The 24,199-nt window shown below is 39.8% G+C and overlaps 1 long non-coding RNA gene across 2 annotated transcripts in view; it reads right to left on the reverse strand.

The window, feature by feature from the left end:
- LOC116148926 (uncharacterized) overlaps positions 1-5,499 on the reverse strand; it is a 48,567-nt gene extending 43,068 nt beyond the window's left edge. For both annotated transcript variants that reach the window (XR_004132519.2, XR_004132518.2), the window contains exons 1-2: positions 5,048-5,499; positions 3,046-3,221 (exon numbers count right to left, since the gene is read on the reverse strand). This is a non-coding gene — a long non-coding RNA (uncharacterized LOC116148926). The remainder of the gene's footprint in view (positions 1-3,045; positions 3,222-5,047) is intronic.
- Positions 5,500-24,199: the final 18,700 nt, after the last annotated feature.

Here is a 24,199-nt window from a genome sequence, read left to right on the forward strand (position 1 = left end):
AACAATACAGGAAAACAAAAGTAGTCATTTTGACTCATCTATCTTCCAAAGAATCAATCGCTTGCTTTGCTCAAGGCATTGAGATGCTGACCATGGTCGGTGGTGGAGAAATGTACTTGACCAAGGGATACTAAATTGATTCACATCGTGTAAAAACCATGGAGCTTCTAGAGAAGAAAAAAATCAGTGAGAGAGAAGAAGGAGAGGGGATTGGAATGAGGGAAGCTAGAGTTTGGAGAAAAGAAAGGGAAGGAAAGAAGCAGCGGTCATACAGCAAAGACTTCTGGGGAGATTAATAAGATAAAGATGTTTGGAGGGAGTCTCTCTGTATGTCCCTCATTGTTATTGTTGTTTTTTAATCTGCCTTGTCCTTCAAGGCTTTTGCAATTAAATCTGTTTCTATTGAGTATGAAAGGTTGAGACTGTCCCCCAAGGCAATCCAGATTTATCTGCCTTAAATAAATATGATCCAAAAATATTGGAGTATTTACCGAGGATTACAAAGTCTCTTAGGCTTTAGGAAAACAGGAAGGGGAAAAAGGGAAATATCTGGAAGGGTGACATTTTGATCAAAAATATTGCAGTGGGAAGAGATGGAAATGTTCAATCAGTGAAATACATGGTTAGAGCAGAGAAATGGTGGGCAAATACTGACAGGTGACTTTGGAGAGAACTTGGATCGTGAGTTTTGTTCATTATGTTACCCTCCAGGATTTAGTGATATGCTGGACACTTAGCAAGTGCATATTCAGTGCAGTTTTTCTTGAATTTGCTCGCCCACTGCAGGGATATGCAGCTTCCACAAATGCTAGGATAACAGTGTAGCACTAGGAACATAAAGGGAGGCAGGACAAAACACGCCCTCGTCTTCTGAGCCTCTGGTCTAACCAAGGATGAGCAGAAAAAAATCAGACAACAATATCAACAAATTCATAATTGCAAACTCTGAGCAGCGCTATGATGTTAATGTAGAAGGGAGTATGAGGAGTGCCAAAGAACAGGAAAGCCTTCCTTAGAGAGGAGACTTTGAGCTGAAATGTAAAACATGGGAAGATATTGAGTGAATGACAGCCAGGGAGGTGCAGGGTAAGAAAGGCATGACCAGAGTCCAAGAGAGCCGTCTAGCATTTCCCACAGCTTGTGGAATCACTGTCTGTTGATTTTTTTAAGTTTATTGATTTATGTGTTTATTTTCCGCTTTTCCTAACTAGAAAGTAAATACCATGATGATGTATAGTAGATAATTTAAAATGGTAGTTTTATTGCATTCATGAAAGATTCTGAGGACACTGCCGATTATCTCACACAGTGTCTTCTTTATGTATACCCCTGGGAGAAATTTCTCTGAGTTTTCAGTTCTCACTGTCAAAGTCAGATGTGTTTCTCTTTAGCAACTTTGTTTTGTTTTATTTTTAACTTATAGACCCTATACATGGGCTTGACTTTAGGTGACTGGTTCAGTTCCATAGGGCCCTTTCCTCAAAAAAGTCCCTTGCTTGGATTTAATGCTCTTTGTTTGCTGTTTTGAAATTCTTAATAATTTTATTTTAAAATTTATATCTTGTACATGAAATACGTTGGGACAATGGAGGATACACCAGGCTTAGCGCTTCAGCTCATGTGCATCCCCACATCCTGTCATCTTCCCACCTCACTGGGATGGGTTCTTGGCTTCCCATTGCCTTGCCTTTGCTGGCCCCAGCCCACCTGACCTACCCCTCCCCAGCCCCTCCTAGACATTCCTAATGCTCCTGGCCCCTTTGCACACCAGGCACTGCCTGGCTTCTCTCTCTCTGAGCCTAGTGACCGCTCTGCACCGGGGGGAATTTATGCAGGGATCTGTGCCATGGGGAGGGTCAGAGTCTGCAGGTGCAGACCCTGCAGCATCTCAGCACAGGGCATAGCAGCGGTGGTCTCTGCCCTGGGCTGCAGCACCATGTGTATGGTAGGGCAAGCTTCCTGCTCACCCCAGTCCAGGCACTGATTGCATCTACACAAAGGATTTTGAATTCCTAAGAGGGTAGCCTATTCTTAATGGGTTGGGGCAGCCAGGCAGTAGGAAGGGCAGACTGGCTTCCTGCCCGGAGAAAGGGCACCGTGTGCAGGGCTGGTGACTGCAGGAAGGAGAGGGCAGCAGCAGGTGGGCCATGTGAGCCAAGTCGGGGGGGGGGGGCTCCCTGTGCCTGTTGAGAGTCTGCTTTACCAGCCGTACCCCCCTGCCCCAGGGAGCAAGCCTTAAACAACAAATAAAAACCACCACGACAAGTCCAGAGTGAGAGCGTGGAGAAAAGGAAAAAGCTTCATGTTTTATTACATTTAATGGCATTTTTCCTGCTTTTGGAATAAGGGGCCCCACATTTTCATTTTGCACTGGGGCCAGCAAATTATGTAGCTGGCCCTGCCTATAAATCACATACTAAATCATATTTTACTCATTACACTGGCTGCTAGGAAAATCAGAACAAAACTTACAACCAACTTTAGCAAAATATCAGAGGATTTATGGCATATGTTTTGAGTAGTGAAATAACCTTCCACCCATCTTTTTTTCTTAGTTTTCTTGATTTTGTTCTCCTTTATCTCTTTATATAACCAAAGGGGGAACATCTTATTTTTCACTTATCTTTGAAATTTTTAATCCTTCTTATGTACTCATCAAGTAGTCACTAATCAAATAACATGCTAATTATGTACTTAATACACAATTATAGAGCTCAGTAAAAGCTTGGTTGACATGACTTGTGATCACTTACTTCACATAGGAATTTACCATCATGCAGTTGGTGCTGTTTTAACACTTCCTGTCTTGTCACAATCATTAGGCTTGTGAGCTAACTTATTCACTGGCTAGAATGATGACACCATAAATAGAACCTGTCATGTCCCAGGCTTTATCTCAGCATCTCACAGTGTACAAGGCTAGAGAGTGGTCCCCTTCTAAACATTGCCTTCTTAGAGCTGGATGGCTACTCATTTAATATGAGTAAAAATGATTGCTAAAGTACTCCGTCTTTAAAAAATGTGTGAGGATAATTCATTACTCACTGTGGTGATTGGTTTCTGCTCCATAGTCCTCCAAAGGGTTACTACCCCCACCTTTTGGACTGGTCACTGGAATACTCCATCCGTGATTTTTTATTGATTAGCTTCTATACGCCAGGCATTGGGGAAACAGTGATATGCATGTCAGAAGCCACCCTTGGCCACAAGAGACTTCAGTCCTAGCAGGAGAGAAAAACAGTAAACAAATAAAATAAACAATATCACTGCAGTGTGATCTACTATAAATGAAATAACAGGATTATATATATTATAGGGGGCATATGGAGCCTTCATCTCATTGAGAGATCTAGAAAGACCTCTGAAAGTGTGACATTTAAGCCATAATTTTAAGCATTCTAGGAGGGACCAGTCATCCAATGTGCTGGGAACAGCAAATCCAGGTAGAAGGGAAAAAGAGGCAGGAAAAGAAAGGAGTGAGTGATGGCTGGTGCGTAGCAACGAAAGCTGAGTGGGGCCCATGACACGCTCGGAGAGTTAGCCCATAGGCACCGACACTGTCTTCCTGCTGCCCTTGGTCATCAAACCACTCCCTCTGGCGGTTGCCACATGCAAACATTCTCATCAGACCAGTGGGAGAAATCTTTATGAAGATGCTAAGAAAACAAAGTTAGGCTGGTGGATAGAGAGAAAGCAACTGAGCCAGGAAGAAGGAGTGCGTCCTTAAATAGGTTGTGGTCTCCAACTGGCCAAAGAAGGAACAAAAGGACAGGGCAGAACTAATTAATGCTGATGAAGGACCAGAAGCAGGGATGCTTTATCCAGCTCCTTTCTGGCTACACAAATAATTACTGCAGTCAGGATTAGCCTCTGACAAACAGCAGCCCGGTCTTCGTCTGTGATGAGACTCTAAGATGAAAAGTTGAATTCTCCCTTCTCTTCCTTATCAGAAATTCCCAAGAAAGAACGGAACCAGGATAGCAGAGTCTAAATCACCCTTAGTCAAACTGATGACTGAAAGCTTCAGAAATCTTCTATTTACTGTCCAGGCCTCTGCTCCTCTACTAAGGGATCTCTCTCCCTGGCAGCACTTTAAACGGTTCCATCTTTGACACTACATGCAAGGGTCAGTTATGGCTATTAAATGTGATAATTATTTTAAAAGGTGTTCTGAAACTCCTAAAACACTCGACAAATGTTAGGTGTATGATGATAATGATGGTGATGACGATGGCTGTACAATTCTACTTTTTTGTCTTAACTAGTGGTTTCCTAGATAAAGCGAGCCTGATTTTTACTGCAGAAATGATTTGCAGGGCCACGTCCTATGAATAAAAACGCTCATTGCAGGAAGCAAAGGTTTCCATGGATTGCACTAGGTGGTTAGTTTTGTGATTGAACTAACATCATCACATCTTTGCCTTAATTTAACCCCATTAAATAGAAGAAAACCATGTGAGATCCTTTAGTTGGGGGCAGGGAGTGGAATATGGCTCCCTGAATGCCCTTTTTAACTCAGTGGAGCATTCCAGGAACTCAAACCACTCCAGGTTTCAAGGGTCTCAAGAACCCAGCCATGGTTTGACACTAACCAAAGTTTTGAATGATTTTGAGGGGAGGAGAGAAGAGGGGAGGGCTATATTTTGGGGTCAAATAAATCAAAGCACATTTGGCCAGACACTGCCCCCTCTTCATTTCCAAGCACATGTGAATTTCCAGGGAAATTGAATCCATGTGTTCCTGATTCATTTACATTTAACTCTTCAGAACGCTTTGTAAGTCCTCCAAGAAGCCTTCAGTGTGTTGAGCCAGGGGGTCGGGCTTTGTCAGCCATGCAGGGACCTAACGTGCTGAATGAATGGGACCCGGTTTTAAAGACAGGACTAAGGAAGGTCAAGTGGTTTGAAAACTCGACCCCACAAACCCCCCTTAATTTCTGGGTCTCCACCACCCAACTTCTGCCAAGCAGACACAGAAATACACACTTCTTCCCGTGGCACCCATCGAGCTGAGAGCTGCTGGCCTCAACACCCACTTCCACACAAACCTTAGCCTCTTGGATGGTCAGAGACAGAACAACTGACATTTGATAGGAGCCCTTGCTTCCCAGTGTTAGTTTTCTTTTCCCCGTGCTTCACTGGCTTCCTTTTCTGAAGTGGAAAGGCTGCCGCCGCCGCCCCTGCATCCTTGATAAGAACTGACGAGGCCCAGGGGGAGTGTGGGAAGAGTCTGTGACTCCAGCAGCTTGGCAGAAGTTCCGCGGAGACTTTCTGATCTTCCTCCACATGCTGGAAATCCCTAGAAGTCCTTTGACAGAGAGGAGGTTCAGAAGGGCAGCCTTCCTGTCCTCATTTCTGCTGGGGGAAAAAAAAAACATAAAAATGAAAGCAAAAAAACGAACCCAGCTACCACATTACATCCCCAGAAAGCGCAGACACAAGAAAACAGCTCTTTTCTTTGAGTGGGCTAGGAAACGGTCAGAGCTCACTCACTTCCCCCTTCCCACACGTCTGAAATGCAGTCATAAGCAGACACACCCCACCTCTAAGTTGCGCAAAGGTTTTGGCAAAAATCTATGATTTCTTTATTACGTGATAATAGCTCGATGCCTAACTCACAGGCAAGGCAAGTTTCTACAAAAGAAATTGCCAGAGCTCATCTGTGAATGTTGCATTCAAGGGAACTCCTTCTGCCATTTACCTGGGTTGCTTCTCCGTCTGCAGTATATTCTGCAGTGCATCCAGTATCCGAGATGGTTTAGTTTATTTAGCCTAGTTCTAACAAGTCTTGGTTAACAGGTCAAATCCTGTAAGAAGCTCTCAGAACAATTTTATATTCACTTGTGTGATTATGTCAAAATTGCTGAAGGTTTCTGTGAGTATTTTGTCTCATTGTTATAGTGCTGGGATCTGCCACAGTGTAGGTGCTCAAAAAATACTTCATGAATTTAATGAGGCTTTACTATATGCCAGCCAGGGTGCGTTAAATAGCTTTTAATGCTCACAGTAAACTAGGAGATATGTGCTCTTAGGATTCCCATTGAAATGGAAGCTTGGAAATGGTAAGCAGCCTACCTAAAGCCATGAAGTTTGTAAGAGGTGGAACTAAAGTTTAAGGTTAAGTTTGTCTCATTCTCTTAACCTCTGGCCTTGTAAGGCTCACTCAGGATAGGCTTGGTGAATATGGATTTCACTTCCAACAAGAAGCATTTTGAATTACACCATGCTAAGAAGTACACTGAATATTTTCTATAGGAAGCTGCCTCATTAATTGGCAAAAAAAAAAAAATCCTCTTGGCCCTCTTTGTCTACTACATATTCCCCAATTCCCCTCTGGAGACAGATAAAACATTTACTTATTTCGAGTATACCAATATTTACATGTTATTTAATGCATATACTCAGTGTGTGCCCTATATATAGTTTGTCTAAATTTTGATCTAAGATTTCTAAATTGTGAAAGGCGGAAATACACAATGGCTATAAAATCTGGGATTCCTAACTGATTGATACAAATTTCTTTTCTTTGATTTCAGCCTGCTCTCTTTTGCCTTCGGAAATAGTTCCTCGAAGTCCGCAGCCACGTAAACTCCCTTCCACAGCTAGTCACCAGCTCATCTATGTAAGGGCAGCGAAGTGATTCACAAACAAATGTGGGACTTTGCAGATACCTAAGAGGCTTTGTAATCCTCGGGAAATATTCCAATTTGAAGCATTTCAACCTCACATTAATCAAATGCGTATTTTTCTCTGTGTATGTAAAACTGTTACTGTAAACTGTAAATCACTGTGCAAAGAGTTGTTATAATTGTTTCAGGAGGAAAGAATCAAAGAGCTAGTGAAGTTTGCCACATGAGTTCTGCTTTTGTTGCTTTGGGTCTGTTCATTCTTTGAGACTCTGAGCTTTACAGAGTCTACCTGGATCGCTCTTTTCCTGAAACCCTTTTAGGGATAGAGATAGGACCACCTTCAGCAACACTTAAGAAACTGAGAGAAGAATTACAATTCCTAAAGGGACTTGAGCACATCTTGGCATGGTCCACCTGACAAGATAAGCTCAGAAGCAGAGAATTAAACTTGGAAAGGCCTTTAGAGTTTTCCCAACAAAGACACATTACCGCTCAGGAGAGACATTTCACAACCAAATACGAAAATATTAGTGCTCTGAGCTGCGCTAGAGCAGTGCTCCTCAAATGTGACCCTGAGATCTTGTTAAAATGCAGATTCCAGTACATTGGGTCCCAGCGGGGGCCTGAGGCTCTGCATTTTATTATGCTCTCAATTGATGGTGATAGTATCAACACACTGGCCACACTCTGAATAGCAAGAGTCTAGAGAATGATGTAATAACAACTTTTAGACGTAAGAATTAGAGACCAGACTCTGAATTTGACTCAATATCTTATTACCCTAGAGGAAAGAGGTTTAGACCCTTAAGGTCAAGTTAACCCAGTCAGCAAGAGGCAGAACTTGAAATGGAGCTCCAGTCTGCCTGAGCCCCACGCAAGTACCTTGGGGCAGCGAGTCTCAAATCAACCTCTACAACAAAATCTCTCTGGAAGCTACAAAAAAAAAAAAAAAAAAAAATACTGAGGCTTAGGGTTCTCCCGCAAAGAGTCCCGTTAATTTCTGGGGTGCAGCCTGAGCATCAGGACTTGCAAAATCTTCCTAGATGTTTCTAATGTTCAGCCAAAGTTTAGAAACACTGTTTTAAAGGTTCACATGGAGGTTACAAATCGCAACATCTGAAATAAAAACAAAACTATGTCTTTCATGGAGGTGCTTGGGAGTAGGAGGAACATATGTGGGAAGAAGTTATTTGACATTTAATGAGACTGAGGTGCCAGGCAGATCAATACCTGGCACTGAAGTACTCGGCTCACTAGTACCTAATGCTGCAGTACTAGACAGGGCAGTGCTTGATGCTGAGGTGCTAGGTGGATCCGTATTTAACACCGAGGTACTCTGAACATCTGCCCTAGGCTGGCATCAGAACAGACATCGTCCTAGTCCTTGGCACTCACACTTTTTAAGTACACACTATGTCCCATGGGCTGCTCTATTCATTCTACATATATTCATTCATTAACCCATTTATCCTTACAATCCCTTGAGGGATTACCACTTTTACTCCCATTTTATAAAGAGGGACTTGAGCATCGAGGATTAAGTACTCTGCCCAAAGCTTGACAGCCTGAACAAAGAGAGCTACGACAGAGAAGTGAGATTGAATCCAGGCCGTCTGGATCCGAGAGCCTCGTGCTCGCTCACTACCAGGTCAGCTTCCTTCACCCCCCGCATCCTGGGCAGAGCCTAGGATGAGGTGAGTGAGGCACTTTGGGCCTCAGCAAAACTTAAAAGGGCACCAAAACTTGTGTATTTTTAACTGAAACTATGTGGTGAGACCTTTCGAGGTGAGCAACGTTTTTCTCCGTTTTACACATGAGGACACTGAGGCAGACGTAAAGTAATTTCCCACTGCAACAAGACAGCTTCTTGAGGAGGAGGAGTTGAGATACACTCTGAAGGAGAAAATCAGCTCTGATAGGAACCTGAACTTTAAATTGGAAGAATATTTATGTGAAATGAAAGTGTTTCAAAGTATGAGAGGTTGTTACCTTGAATTGTATGTTAAAGACGTCTTTTCTGAATCAGATTTTAAAGGGAGATTGAGGAAGTTAATTTTGAATATAGAGAAGTGTTAGGTTTCTTCTCCTCCTCCCCCTCTTCTTCCTTTTTTTTCTTCATCTTCTCTTCTTCTTCATTTTGCAAATCTGTGTTGTACTCATTTAAGTGTGTACATTTCAAACTTCTACCCCACATCTGCATCTCTTGCTCATCATAGACAGATGGCCAATGGTTCCTGGATTCACTTAACAATTATGTGAGTTTTCTAAAAAGCTATTCACTTGCAACCTGGATTTTTCTTCTTTTGTCAGACTCTTTGTTAGAGGAAGGGCAAAGAAAGTAGGTAACAACAAAAAAAAGTGAAGCACAGCAGAGATGTGGATAATTCACCACGGATACCGCTAGTCCCTGTCTAATCAGGAGCTGGCACTGCTGCTCCCTCCTTTGGAGAGAGTGAAGGCTTTTTCTAATACACTTTGGAATCAGCTCTAATCAGTGTCATCCTCCTGTCTGCAGCTCGCTCCATGTGTGTGTCTCCCCTGAAACTCCGAACTCTCCCACGCATGCACATCCTTGCTCACAGTTCCTTGGCGTCCTTTCTATTGTTTAACTTCGTGTTTTTGGTAAATGCTCTCTCCTGTTATTGATAAGATGTGGCCAGTATCTTGATGTTGCTAAATCCTCGTTCCTCTATTAAATCATTCTTCTTAATCCCACATTGTCTTTGTTCTTAAAATTGTACTTCATATTTGTTGGAGAAACATTTCACCTCAAATTGGATCCCATTTTGAAGAAAAATTAAAAGATTGCTGCTGTAGGGTTCTGTCCTCTCGCACGCTCTCAGCTTCCTAGCTTTCATATTTTTTCTTTTTCTTTTTGAATTCAGTGTCAGAGTCATAAAGCCATTTAGCATTTGAATCCCAGCAACACCATCTTTGTGACTGTGATCAATGTACTGAGTCTTAATTTAGCCACTCACAAAGTGGGAATATATATAATGATGAGTATGCCTTCCTTCCAGAAACACTGTGGGGGTCAAATGCATTTAAGTTGTGTGGCCCCGTACCTGGCGTATACTAAATGCACAATAAATATTGTTGCTCTCATTACCTTCATTCTGGGTTCATGAAGAGGTCACTGTAGTTAATAGTTCACAAGCTTTTATCGGGACCCAGAAATCCTGTCTATGCAGCATCTGTTTTCCGTATGTGTCTGCTTTACCTTCAAAATTTCCCTCTACCCACATCTATAAGATGATTCATAACAAATGAAGCTTGTAATTATTGACATATTCATATATATATGTCCACAACTCAAATATAGGACTTTCTTGAGGTTTCGTCCGTGCATCATAATTTCAATTTTTCTTTCAAGCGTTTGCATCCTAAGAGAAAGATGTGACTCCCAAGAGGTAAGGAAGATGTAAGATCTGGGATGTGAAAGAATGTGTGTGGCAGGCCAAGTGCAATTACTTGGTTTGTCCCAAATGGTGATCCCTAAAAAGTATCCAGGCTGGCTCTTTATGGAAGACCAGACTCACAGATGAGGGGGATTTAATAACAGCTGGCAACAAAAGCATCAGTGCTATAGATGATGGGCTAATTAAGGGCTGGTTCTCTGTATCACACTCTTTGTATACCTTTTTGTATGAGATCAGGGTAGAAGGGAGGGGTGGAAGGAAAGTATCAACGTACACACGGCCATGAGTAGAGCTTGGCTGAAAACAACAAAGCAATTGTACAGTCCTTATCTGGTCATATTTCAGACATGACTCAATGAACTGTTTTGCACAAGAGATGGCTAAGAGCAACTCTGACCAACTCAGGGACATTTCCTCCATCCTTCTCATAATTGCTGGGAGTTTAATCTGTCGAATACAAGCAAGGCTAACATTCCTGAGTTACTTAAGTGAAAACTGAGGTTTCATGAGGATGAACAAATGGCCGGTGATCATCCAACGAGTGTCAGAAGCAGGATTAAGTCCAGACATGTCTGAAACCAGAATCCCAGACTTTGCAGTTACAACACAAAGGAAAATGACAGAGAGCAAGTTTTTTAGTGTGAGAACAGGAAGAACTGTTAGAAAGAAAAGGCCTGTAAAGAGATATATTTGTCTGATCAACTGAGCCCCTTGGTATTTCACAAAGATACATCTGATTATTGGGCTGAGAATTAATACATTTCTAGCAAACAGGATCACATCATAAGATATGTTTTGAATAGATGCATTCTACCCTATGGTGCAAGGCAAAGGTGGAACATTTTATTTTCTGAGATCCTTTTTGAAAGGTGAAATATTGGAGGAGGGCATTTGATTCAGGATAAATATATTTGGCTTTTGTCAAATATATTGGCTTTATTTTACTTTTTAATATGTGGTGCTTACTTCATTTATTCTGTAGAGACTGCAGCTTTGCAGATATTTCCAAGGTATAAGTTGACAAAGTGATTCAGCATACAAAACAACAGATCATTATACAATAGGCCATTAAAGCTCAGGATTGTTTGGCTAATGCCAAAACGGAAGAAAAGAGTATGGCTGCATATGCTTCTCCAGCTGATTCTTACCAGCAAGAAAATGTCTTTGGTAGCAACTGTAAAGATATGCCGGTAATAAAGACAGAAATAGGGAGGAGGGGAGGGAGGCAAGAAAGGAGAAAGAAAAGAGTGAGAAAGAAGGAAGGAATGAGCAAAATAGAAAGGAATTGTGGGGAATTACAGCTCAACGGGAGCTAGATATAAGCACTACAAATCTGCAATGAAAGTCTCAGAAATGTGAATGCACAAATGCAGATACACACACTCCCAACATCAAATGCCTATCTGACCTCAGTACTTCGTTCTACTGGAAGACAGAACCTATTCATCACTTGATGGATAAGCCCAAATTTAAACTAGTCTGGAACCACTGAACAAAGAGGATGGGCTATGGTGTCATTCAAATGTGGATTTAGCTCTCAACTGCGCCACTTCACCAGCTGTGAGGTACTGGTGAAGTTATCTATATTCTCCCAGGCAGCATCCTCATTTTTAAAAGCCTTGCAGGTAAGTACACAAAAAACTGCATATATATGTACATATATTGCATATATATGTATATATATATTTATTCAATTAAGTAAGATTTTATACACAGACATATACATACAGATGTATGAAGTATCTGACACATCATGTTATCAGTGGTTTGATTAAATAGTCTGTACATATCATATCTTGGGATAACCAAGTTTACCCTCTGCTTTTTGTCCAGCTATCTCTCCCAGCATGTGACCACCCTAGTAATCAAGTTATATTTTTTTCTGACTGTTCCAGTAAGAAGAAGGGAAAATTTATCTAAACTAGCAAGGCATGAACAATCCAAAAAGCACTTAAATGTTTAATAAATATTGCCTTCTTGCACTTCTAAACATCTAAACAGTTTTTCCATGATTATCGTTGCATAAATTCTCAGTGACATAGAATGTTCATTGAAGTATTTTGTAAATCATTTGAAAAACTGAAAGCAATCTAAATGATCATCAGCAGGAAAGCTGTTTAGTAAAGTTATGTTGTATCCATATTACAGAGTAATGTCCAATTCTTAAGGGGAATGAGATAACTCAGTATGTTACTGAAATAGAAAAAAAATGTTCACAATAGACTGCAAAGTTAAAAAAAGAATTATGAAGCACTATGAATGATTTGATATCATTTGTGTAAAAGAATATATACGAACTTTATAACGTGTGTATGTGAATGTATTACATTTTTTGCATTAGTTATGCTCTCTGAGGAGTGGTAATAATGGGCCACAATAAGAAAACAATTTTTTTGTCACAAAACAGAAACCTAAACTTAAACATTGCATGTTACATTAGTTTCCCATTGCTCCTGTACCACAAACTTAGTGACCTAGGAAAACACATACACATTTTCTTACAGCTCTAGAGAACAGAAGTCTGAAATGGGTCATTAGGCTAGAATCAAGATGTCAGTTGAGCTGCCTTCCTTCTCTAGAGAAGAATCCATTTCTTGCTTTGTCCAGTTTCCAGAAGCTGCCTGCTTTCCTTGGCTCATGGCCCCTCATCACTCCAGTCTCTGCTTCTGTCATCACATGTCCTTTTCTCACTCAGACTCTTCTACCTCCCTCTTATTAAAAAAAGTCCATGTGATTACATTCTGCTCACACAGATAAACCAGGATAAGCTCTCCATGTCAAGATCCTTAATTTAATCATGCAAAGTCTCTTTTGCCACGTAAGACAGCATATTCATAGGTTAGGACGTCTTTGAGGGACCATTATTCTGCTTACCACTCATATCTTTCTATTTTGGTAAAGTCTGACGTCTTAATATTACTAAGTTAGCCACTCATTTGGTACTGCTTCTCTTCCCAAGCTGTGTATGGAAAGAAACACATTAGCAAAACAGTCTTCAAGGAATTGCTCACATCACACACACACAAAAGAAGATAAAATACAATTTCTATGCCATTTAAGAATGTATCATTTACTTGGGGGAGACAATATCAAGCACATCAAAAGATTTAACAATAGAACATAACATCCCCATCAATGAATCAAGATGGTTTAATTGAATATTTGGAAATGGTGACAAGAGCTTGGTAATAGAGACATAGTCAGAGGACTTAATCCAGTGATAGTTTCATGAATGGAAGACTGCATCAGGTTACATCAGCCAAGTTATACAGGTCATCTAAAACAGGAGAAATTAGAATAAAAGCACATAATCAAGGAAGAATTGATGGAAAACATAGGTAAACGTTGCAACTTGGTTGGGAAAAAGCAAGAGACAAGCTCAGAGTGATATAGAACTTGTGTCCTGTTGTGGGGGTGCTGAGTTAAATAAGCAAAGAATGAGACTCAAGGAGGTAAACTTGTGTATGAATGACCATTGTGCATGTTCAGCAGACAAGTGAAATAATGTGAGTTTTGTTCCTAATTTCTATGTAGAGTCCTCTTCCAATATCTGACACAGGAACAGTAGTACAAGGTATTTAATACTAAGTTAGGTAAGTTGACTAGTTTTAAAAATTATTTTAAAAGATATTTTATTCAAAGTTAGAGAACTAAACAATCTTGCCTCTCTTGAGACAGGCAGTGGTAACCAAGAGGAAAAGAAAATGTCGGTGAAGAGGAGCCAGTTGGAGTTTAACTGATGTAAAGATCGCTTGCACCTCCTGGTGGCTAAAATGAAAATCCATCCTCAGTAGAAACAAATGGACCATCCTGACAAAAAATCATTAATAAGCAATGTGAAAAACAGATGTGTTTGATACTGTGTAGGAATATATTGTGGGTGGGGGATAAGAAAATAGGAGAAAGTCTACAGTTTTAGAGAACTCATAAAAGAGTTGACAATTGCTTAACTAAGGTGGCAGTGCTACAGTCTCAGAAAAACAATGAGCTTTGAGACGTTTTTAAGAGTAAAAATCAATAGGAACGTCTCAGCTCTACAAATGAGGAAACTGAGGTTTATCGAGATAAAAGAAAAAGCCCAAAGTCACCCAGCTTTAAAGTGAAGACTCAGGATTTAATCTCTAGCCCGTCTGTTTCCAAGACGCTGCTTTTACCCAGTACACAATTACAACTCCACAATATTGCCGAAAGGACTGAAACGTCCACGTTGACTCATGTGCTCTGTCGAGGCCAAAAGTTAAGAAAGAAAGAAAGAAGTCTTCAAACATGTATCAATACCTAAAGTATAAAACACAATTTTTACAAAAATATCATTTCCCAGAAGGCTTATACAGTGCCCATTTCTTTAAGATCTTTCTGTGTAAAAAGATAGATATTTATTTTCAGTTGTTTTTGAATGCAGAAGATTCCACGTGGTTCTGCATGGGCACATGCAGACAATTTTCAGTAAAGTAACATTTTCTGATAGCCCATTCTGGGCAGAAAATTATATGTGATGTCATTAGAATATATACACATATTGTAGCCAAGGCCCATGTTCCTATTCTGGAAGTTTAACATCAAAAAGAATGCGGAGGGGGAGGGTATAGCTCAGTGGCAGAGCGCGTGCTTAGCATGCACGAGGTCCTGGGTTCAACCCCCAGTCCCTCCATTAAAATAAATAAATAAATAAACCCAATTACCTTCCCGTCAAAAATTGAAAAATAAATTCAAAAGTAATTAAAAAATGAAGTGTACAATTTGATTTGAGAGAGAGTCCTTCCTGCACTGTGGGCTAAGGCCACAGTGTTGCTCTGTCTATGGTCTACACTGGGTCTCCTGTGAGTGAGGGTTCCTGGTGACCAGCAACAGAAACCATTAGGCTAGGTTAATAAAAGAAAATGTATTAAAAAAAAAAAAAAAAAGAATGAGGGACTGTAGGGAAGCTGCTGTAAAAACACATGTCAGAAACACACACACACACACACACACACACACACACACACACACGGGAAATACCAGCTGTAGAGATCAGTCTAGAAATCTAGACAGATTCCTGCTGTCCGAATAGTAGCCCCTAGCTACATGTGGCTGTTGAGCCCTTGAAGTGTGTAGTCCAAATTGAAATGAGCCAAAAGTATAAAATATTCACCAGGTTTTGAAGACTTAGTGTGATAAAAACGTAAAATATCTCAATAATTTTCATATTCATTGTAAGCTGAAATGCCAATGTTTTAGATATATTGGGTTTAAAAAAGTGTAGTATTAGAATTAATTTCACCTGTTTCTTCTTACTTCTTACTGTGGCTACCAGAAAAATTATAATCACCCATATGAATCACATTTTTACAATCATGCTATACTTCAGTTGGACAGTGCTGTCTAGACATATCTGCTGGAGGCATTTTAGAGACTGCTGCATTGAGTAGAGTGACACCAGGTAGATGGGATGGGTCTGGATGTGACCAAGCTGGTTGTATAACTTTCTCTAAACATGGTCCCCTCTAGCCACTTTCAAATCTCTGAATTCAAACTTTGCTCTCCTAAAAAACTGTTACAAAAGATTATTTGTCTACAAGTCAGTACTTTCTCATTGCTATTACTTGTTTATTTTCCGTAAAGCTCTAATGTCAACTTCAAAGGTTATGATTCAGCTGTCAGCTCTGCATTCACCTCAGGTGACATTTTTTTCATTGTGTGGTATTTTAATAGGGAAATGAATGTGCTGAGACATACTATTAAACATCTAGATCATTGCCAAAAACATCACAAAGGCACCACTATGGTATTTTGCCTTGGTCTAAGGTATTGGTAAATTCTAAGATCATAATTCTTGACCTCAAGGGGCTCATCTGAAGAGAAAAGACCAAAATAAATATAAAAGGTTAAAATATAGAGTATTTTACACCTTATGACAAACGAAAAATTCACAGTGTGGTATAGGAATTAGGATTGATGAGATGCCTGGAAATTTACAAGATTTAATTGGAAGGATTATGAATCAAAGAACAAGCAGGGACGCAGGAAAGTATCATTGAGTTCACTTCCTTTCCACTTACTGTGAGTTCTTCAGTGAAAGACTTAACCTTCTTGGGGATTGATTTCCTTACCATCTTCTGTAACCCAGCACAGTGTTTGACATTCTGTAAGTTTTGTTGAACTAACACATGAATATGCCTAGAAAATGGAGGCACTAGTGCATATTGAATAAAAGTTTTGTGGGTATTAAATTCAATGCCTTTGCACACTTTTAGACCACATTAAATATGCTAGCTGTTTATTCAGCTGGTAGTAATGAACACCTATTGAGTGCCAAGCACAATTCTAGGCTATGCCTATTATCTGAGTTCTGAAGAAAAGATAGCGCTTAGGCAAACAATGAAGGAATAGTGTTCCAGGTTGAGAGAAAAGGTTGGAAAGACACAGAGAGATGCATCCTTTCTTACTCTCATATCCTAACTGATCTCCTTGCTTCCAACCCTAAACGCCTGAGAACATCCTTTGTACATCTAGCGTGTGCCTTTGGTGCCCCCATGTAATAGCCCTTCAGCTACCACTGGTTTCAGTTGCAGCTCTCGTGGGTGCTTCTGTGGGAGCTCATCCTTACCTTGTGATGGCACAGTTCCTCCAGCACACTCACTGCTCCCTCCTCCCTGCTCTCTGCTGAAGTGCCTTCTCTGATGCCGTAAGAGCCCAGTAGGTACTCGTGCAAATGCATCCAGAAATACAAAAAGGTTGAAAACCCAGGGGAAGTCCCTTGACCAATGGGGAACCTGAACCAGTAAATAAATTCTTCAGCTTCCTGTCCTTTGAGCAGACAATTCAAGGTCAATTCTGCACACTTCTCAGAAGTTTCAGTAGAATTAAGCCCTTGTTACCTATGGCACCAACCTTAGTAAAACTCTCTCATTTTACCCTTTCTCCTTTCTTGTTGCTCTCTCCCTGCTGCCTTCCACCTGCTTCCTGAGGTCACTGCCCAGATAAACTACTCTTACCAAGCCCAAGTCTCAGGCATTGCTTTGGGGGAAACCTAAGAGGGCATTGCTAAAACACCACTGTTAGGTTCTCATCCTAAAGCACGGTTCTGATCACCCTTCAGGTCCCAGCTGAAATATCACTCCTTCAATGAAGCTTTCATAATCTGCAGTCTTCCAGACTTCACAGTTCATTCTCCCTGCTCCCTCATGCTTCTAGCTTAACACTGGTCATAATCTGCATTGCAGTGGATGGAACTCCTTCATTTTAATTGCGTGCTTCCCTCAAGAGATGGTAAGCTCTTGGTCAAGGACTGTGTTATATTCATATTTGCAACCCCATCAACAATGAGTACAGAACTTTGAACATTGTAGATGCTCAACACCCGTTGACTTAGTTTATAAACACAATCTCTCATGATACCAGCATCCTGAGATGGGCCAGTCTCAGAAATGCAGGGTGGCAGAATCCCAGAATGAATAGGTTAGAGTCATGGAGAAAAACAGATTTAATTATCATAATAAGTGACACAGATTTAATGAGGCAGAAAAGAAATGATTTCTTTCAAGAAGAGATCACTATGCTTGGAGGGGAAGAAATTGCTCATATGGCCTTTTAGGTAATCAGGAATCTGAGACTCTGAAAAGGACAAAATGTTTCAGAAAGATACTGCCTTCAAGAAAAAGGGGGGTTATTTACTTCTCTGAAGTAAGAAGGGATGGAATAGAGAGGAAGACGTAGAGAAGATGAGGAGGGTTGTAGTGGAGATAAGGAAGGCTGGTGGAACACTGTGCAGGGTGAATGTGGCAGGATCTGTATGACCTCCTGGATGTTTTGGCAAAACTTATTTTAAAATATCTAAAATCTTTGTTGTGGAAATTGGTAATAGGGTGAATGTCTTTGTTTGGCATGTCTGTGTGGAACATAGCCTTTGAGTTTTTTATCCTCCTGCTTTGTGCTCTAGATTTTAATATATATATGTATCCTTTGTACACAGCTGATTCTCACTATTCACAGATTCTACATTTGCAGATTCACCTATTCCCTAAAATTTGTTCGTAAGCTCTAATCAATACTTGAGCTTTCATAGTCACTCACAGACACGTCCAGAGCAGCAATCAACCAACATGCACGTGCTCAGCTGGGGCAGAACAAGGTGAGCCTCTGCCCTCTCGTTTTAGCCCTCCAACTGTAAACGAGTGTCCGCTTCATGGTCTATTTAGTACCACCATTTTATTCCTTTTTTGCGTTTTTGCGCTTCCGGTTGGTGATTTTGCTGTTTAGAGTGACCCCCAACATAATGCTTAAGTACTATCTCATATGTGAGAAGGCCTCACAGAGAAAATACGTGTGCTAGAAAAGCATTATTCAGGCATGAGTTAGAGTGATATACTGGCCATGACTTCAGTGGTAACAAATCAGCAAAATATATTAAATTGGGTGTCCTTAAACAGAAGCACACATCAAACAAGGTACAAATTGATCGTTGATGAAAATGTTGTGATTAGAGGCTCACAAAAACCTAACTTTGTATTTCTCCTAGGAGCAATGGTTTGGTATTCACTAATCCAGTGTGTGTGTGTGTGTGTGTGTGTGTGTGTGTGTGTGTGTGTGTGTGTGTGTGTACACTTTGGTACAGACATAAGGGCTTGAGGAGTTTCTTTCTCTTGAGTTTGTACTCAAGAATAGAACTGTCAGCTCATAAAGTGTGTGAAAATTTGACTTTATAACATAATGCCAAAGTGAATTTCAAAGTGGTTATAGCAATTCATTTGCTCATAGCAATTTATCTAGCTCTAATTTTAAAATACATTCTTCAAAATGTTAGGGTTTTTTTGTTTTTGTTTTTGTTTTTGTTTTTACTTTCAAACAAATGTACTTTCCCATTTATTCAAAATTTCTGGCTATGTCACTAAGAAATGTGAAGAAGTTTATAATACTGCCTTTGTAAATTCAGAATGTTAAAGCATTTTTCTACACAATACAAAAATATAAAATTATAATTAGAGAGAAAAATCAGAGAACATTTAGAACCTAGTGTTCCACAGAAAAATGTCAGAAGCTCACAAATTAAATGCAAAATTTGCGTTCATATGTGCATGATTCTAATTGTATGTAGCTTTCTTTATATTCTCAAATAGTTTTGTGACACACAAAATGTTAAGAATCATGGCTAAAGAATAAACTGAATAATTATTATACCAGAATTCCGGAATAAGGTATTTGAAAAGAAAAAATAGCCCCGAACTTCCTAGACATTACAGCAAAGAAAGACGAATGATATACTGTTATATAGTTTTCACAGGACAAAAGGAAACATACCAGTTTTCATCTTAATATTTATGCCGTGCTCTGGTTATCGTTTAGAAATCACATGAGTTTTTTAATGGCTCATACTGAAACTGAGCTTTGAGGGAGAGAGTACATTTTTAAAATCAGCTATTGATAATGCACCAAGTAAAACTCCTGAGTCAGTAAAGTGGAAAATTATCTATAAAAAGAAGAGACGCTGGAGTGAGCAAGACACAGAAATTATAAAGTATTTCTAGCTAAGGATAGAGTGTGAACAAGAAAAGAATTAACACACAGCACATCTGAGAATTTTCTCTTCCAGTGTCAGCAATAAGCAACTGGTAAAGGAGGGCCTTATTCAGTAGGAACTGCATGCTTTGCTAGGAAAAACAGTCGCATTTGACCACCCTGCGAGAAGCTTATAAAACTCTTCCAAGCTAGTAAAGGAAAAGACCCAGACAATTAAAACAGGAAGCACCAGCTGGGGAAGATCTCCACTGGTGTTCCTGAGAACACGGGCCACATAATGAACAGCAGAAGAATGGATGTGGGGAACCTCCCAGGAACCCTTCTCGGGAAGGAATGAGCAGGTGGCCCTCGTCAGAAGTGTTTGTGGGTCTGTGCTCACGAAAACTCATCAAACCACTGAGAGGCTAGTTTTCCTTAAAGTACAAATGAAATTAAAAATGAAAGACTGGTTTTGTGCCTTTACCAACAGGATAGTGGGCATTTCCTCTAAAATTTAGATTTTTTTTTGACGAGGGTCTCGGATGTTTGGGATGTACGGCTTAAAATTTTATACGGGAGCTTTTTCATCCCTTTACATTTATGATTTCTTATTTTAAATTAATGATATAATTCAAAAGAATCCCTAGTTGTGTGTGCGCGCGTGTGTGCCTGTGCGTGCGTGTGTGTGTGTTTTGGGAGCAAACAACAAAGAATGTCCATCCATAGTCAAGCTTGGTAGATATAACATGATCATTTCTTCACTGAGGGAGACAGGGGTGGAGAATTTCATTGTACCCTTTTACACTCATAATGATTCATAATATGATATCCAATCACAATTCTTCCTCTCAGGGTGGCTTCTGGTTTCTGGCTTCTTTTACTCTCTAAACACAGGTATTGCAATGAAGCAAGCATGCAATGAAGAATACTGACATGTGAGGACTTCAGAACATTACATCCTCTTTTGCCCCCTTTTCTCTTTTTTACAATTTATATAAATTATCTTAGGAAACAAATGTTCCAAACATTTGTTGAGCTCTGCTCTCTAGTGACAATTTTTATAAGATTGTCATGTGACAAATGACCGAAAGGCTGTGTCACCAAGCAAGATATTCCAAGGGTGCTTGGCCCACTAAAACATATTTATTAGATAATCGTCAAGGACCCTCTGGTTCCATGAATCCAAGACTTAGAACTAGAAAAGGAGAGAAAATACATAATTTTTTGAAGATTTATTTGGTACATAAATTATGGTAGATGATTTACCATCTGTCACCAATCAACTTAATAATAATGCTGTCACAGTCTCATGTATGAGTATGTCAATTTACCAAATATTATTAGCTTGAACCCAAGAGTGTGATCAAACAAAGGTTCTGTGATATGTATCAGATCATGATCTCATGGTAGGAAATAATTTCCCAAAATTACAGAGAAAATTTGATAAAGTAGGATACACTAAAATTGAAACATTGCACACATCAAGACCCCATGAAAAGGGCATCAGCAGGAAGGCCAGAGTAAGGGAATTCAAAAATCTGCTCCCCTATAAAAGCAGTGAGAACACAGGTAAAAACTATCAAAATCTACTCTGTCAGGACTCTGGAAATTAACCAAAGACTTGCAATAATCTAGGGAGCATTTATTCAACAGAAATGGCTGAGTCTTGGGAAGAATAGCCAGTCCTGTGATATTCCAACTTGCCCTATTCCAATACCCCATTCTCCAGTTTCAGAGAAGCCTTTAAAAAACAGTAGCCTCTCAGTCATGGGGAAAACCAGCAGCTCAGCCATCACTAGAATGGGCAGAACAGATCTGAACCTCCCCAGCAGCACCACTCTCGGAGACTTGTCATTATTTGACCTGTCTTGCGGTTCTCTGGAAACCCCCACTCACAGAACTTGTCTTTGTATTTCTTCACCCAGAGCTCATTCAGTACAAGCAGCCTGTTCCCTGGAGGTCTTTGTCAAGCTGTTTACCACTGAAGCTGTGTTGCATGCCCAGTACTCATGTCCTAAGAAGGCTATGGCTCTCACTTCCAAAAGGCTTTACAAACACAGGAAGTAAAGGCTCAGCCTGAGCATTGAAGGCACGTCCCAACGTGCACACAGAGCCTCTTGGCAAAGGCCGGGACACTTACTAGTTCTAGGCATTTAGAGAAATCTCTGTCTAGTCATTAGCAGATCACTAAGTTAACCAAGCAGAGGCTTTACTGTCCATGTGTGACAAAGAATAAAGACTTTACAATATTGGTTCAGAAAAGTCGCTAAACAAATGCAGTGACAATAGCAATAATAAATAGCAATGACAGCAAGCCCTTAGGAGGAGTAAACCTACTTCCACAGCTGCAACATTATATTAGGTAAAGTGTCCAGTTTTTAACAAAAAATCATTAACACATACCTAGAAAAAGTATGGCCTGTACACAGCAGAAATTATTGCCGAGGAAGCCCAAATGCTGAACTTACTAGAAAAAGATTTTTATATCAGCTATTTTAAATATATTCAAATAAATAAAGGAAATCATTTCCAAAGAAATAAAGGTATAAATAAGAATTGCATCTCACCAAATAGATAATATCAAAAAAGGAGACCAAAACTGTAGGGAAAAAAAAAAAGCAGAAACTATGAATTGTAAAATACAATAAGTGTAATAAAAAAATTCATCAGTGGGGCTCAACCTCAGATTTGAGCTGGCAGAACAGATTCACAGAACTGAAAGATCGGTTAATTGAGACTATCCAGTCTGAGGAACAGAAAGAAAAAAAGAATGAAGAAAAGTTAACAGAATCTCCTACCTGTGGAACACCAGCAAGCGTGCCACCAGATGCATGATGTGAGCCCCAGAAGGAGAGAGTGAGAAAAGGGCAGAAACAATTTTGGAGAAATAATAGTCAAGAAAACGTTAATCTATACATCCAAGAAGCTCAACAAACTTCAAATAGGACAAACTAAAAGAGATTCAAACCTAGACACGTTACTATCAAACAGAAGGCAAAGCCAAATGGAGAATATTGAAATCAGTGAGAGGAAAGACACTCATCACATTCATGTGATCCTCAGTAGGATGGATGCCTCTGTCCTGCAACTGCAAGAAACTGAATTCTGCCTGCAATCACATAAGCTTGAAAGGGAAACTTTACCATCAGAAAGGGATGCAGTTCAGCTGACACCTTGATTTCAGTCTTGTGAGGCCCTAAGCAGAGGATACAGCTATCCCATGCCCAGACTCCCAACTCCGAAACTGTGAGATAATAAGTTTACATTGTTTTGAGCTGCTATGCTTGTGGTAATTTGATATCAGCATTAGAAAATGAATACAAGTGTGGAAGTTTGAGATGGAAGAGGAAGAGAGTGATGTTAGGAAGAAATGCCTAGGGAGGGAGTGTTGGATTCGGGGTATTGATACTACACTGTTTCTTAACTTTGGTGATTGCTGCATTGGTATTCACTTTATAACTATGAGTTAAACACATCTGTTAAGTATATTTTGTGTACTTGATGTATGTCATATGTCTTAATTTAAAAAAAGATTTTTAAACTACTTTTAAAATACATTAACTCAAAGCTATGAAAATGAGTCAGCAATTTCAGAAGCAACTAACCAGGAAGCTTATGTTTGCTAAATTAAGTAGAAACATGTAACAGGTTGAAATTGACACTTTATCTAAGAGAAATGTAAGAATATATACACCTCACCACCATCCACAAAAAAAGAAAAAGAAAAAAAGAAAAGAAGACAGATAAAAATGAAATTCTAAAAAAGGAAAAGGGAAAGGGAAAAAATGTGACCATTAAGGTGAATGCCCAAATAAAGCCAATCCCCTCTCAGCAACTGGCAGAGATTTTCAAACACTGATTTTATCACACAGTGGCATTCATTCAAAATGACGGCACTTTTTGAAATACATGTTGGGGCAGAAGATTTTTATCTCAGCAACAAAAAAAGATTCTAGCTTAATGTCCATGTTATGACAATATGTTAAATCTAGACTAGTTGAACCACCAAAATAAATGGAACAGTAGGTGGGAACCTCCTTCCTAGTTCTGCTTCTATCTGTGCATGGATTCACCCCCAGCTTCCCCTCACATCTCATTTACAGAAACAGTGATCTCTCTCCTGCTCCATACCACCACTTCAAAATCACACTTTAGTGGTTGAGAATCCAAGTTTGGGTTAATTGAACAAACATTTCCTGAGCACTTACTATGTACTGGGCACCATGCTCTGTAGGAAGTTCAAAGATGAAATAGATAAATCTCGTTCCCTGAGATGTTGCTATTTCAGAAGATAAGTGAAGCACATTGACAGATACTTTCATTATTTATGTGAGAGACTGGAGATACTTATTGACTTACTAACTCAGTCTTTGCTTCTATCACTGATCTGATATGCGAACAGGGAAGATTTTAGAAACAGAATGAATTAACATTTGTTGACACCTACTCATGTCCCAGAGTGTTTTAGTATTATGTCATTCAGTTCCAAGGAATCTAAATTAGACCTGTATTCTTAGAACTTTGTAGTTGTCTTCTCAGTGATTTTTTTTTTCCCTCAGATCATGTCCCTCTTCATGAATCCCCTAACCTTAACAAAGGTTCCTGTTAAAGTGTTGTCAGAAAGTAAGGACTTAAGGGATCACCACTAAGCTAAGGATTTGTGCATATTCATAGAAAA

Source organism: Camelus dromedarius, chromosome 20 (assembly GCF_036321535.1).
Source record: "Camelus dromedarius isolate mCamDro1 chromosome 20, mCamDro1.pat, whole genome shotgun sequence".
Taxonomy (NCBI): Eukaryota; Metazoa; Chordata; class Mammalia; order Artiodactyla; family Camelidae; genus Camelus; species Camelus dromedarius.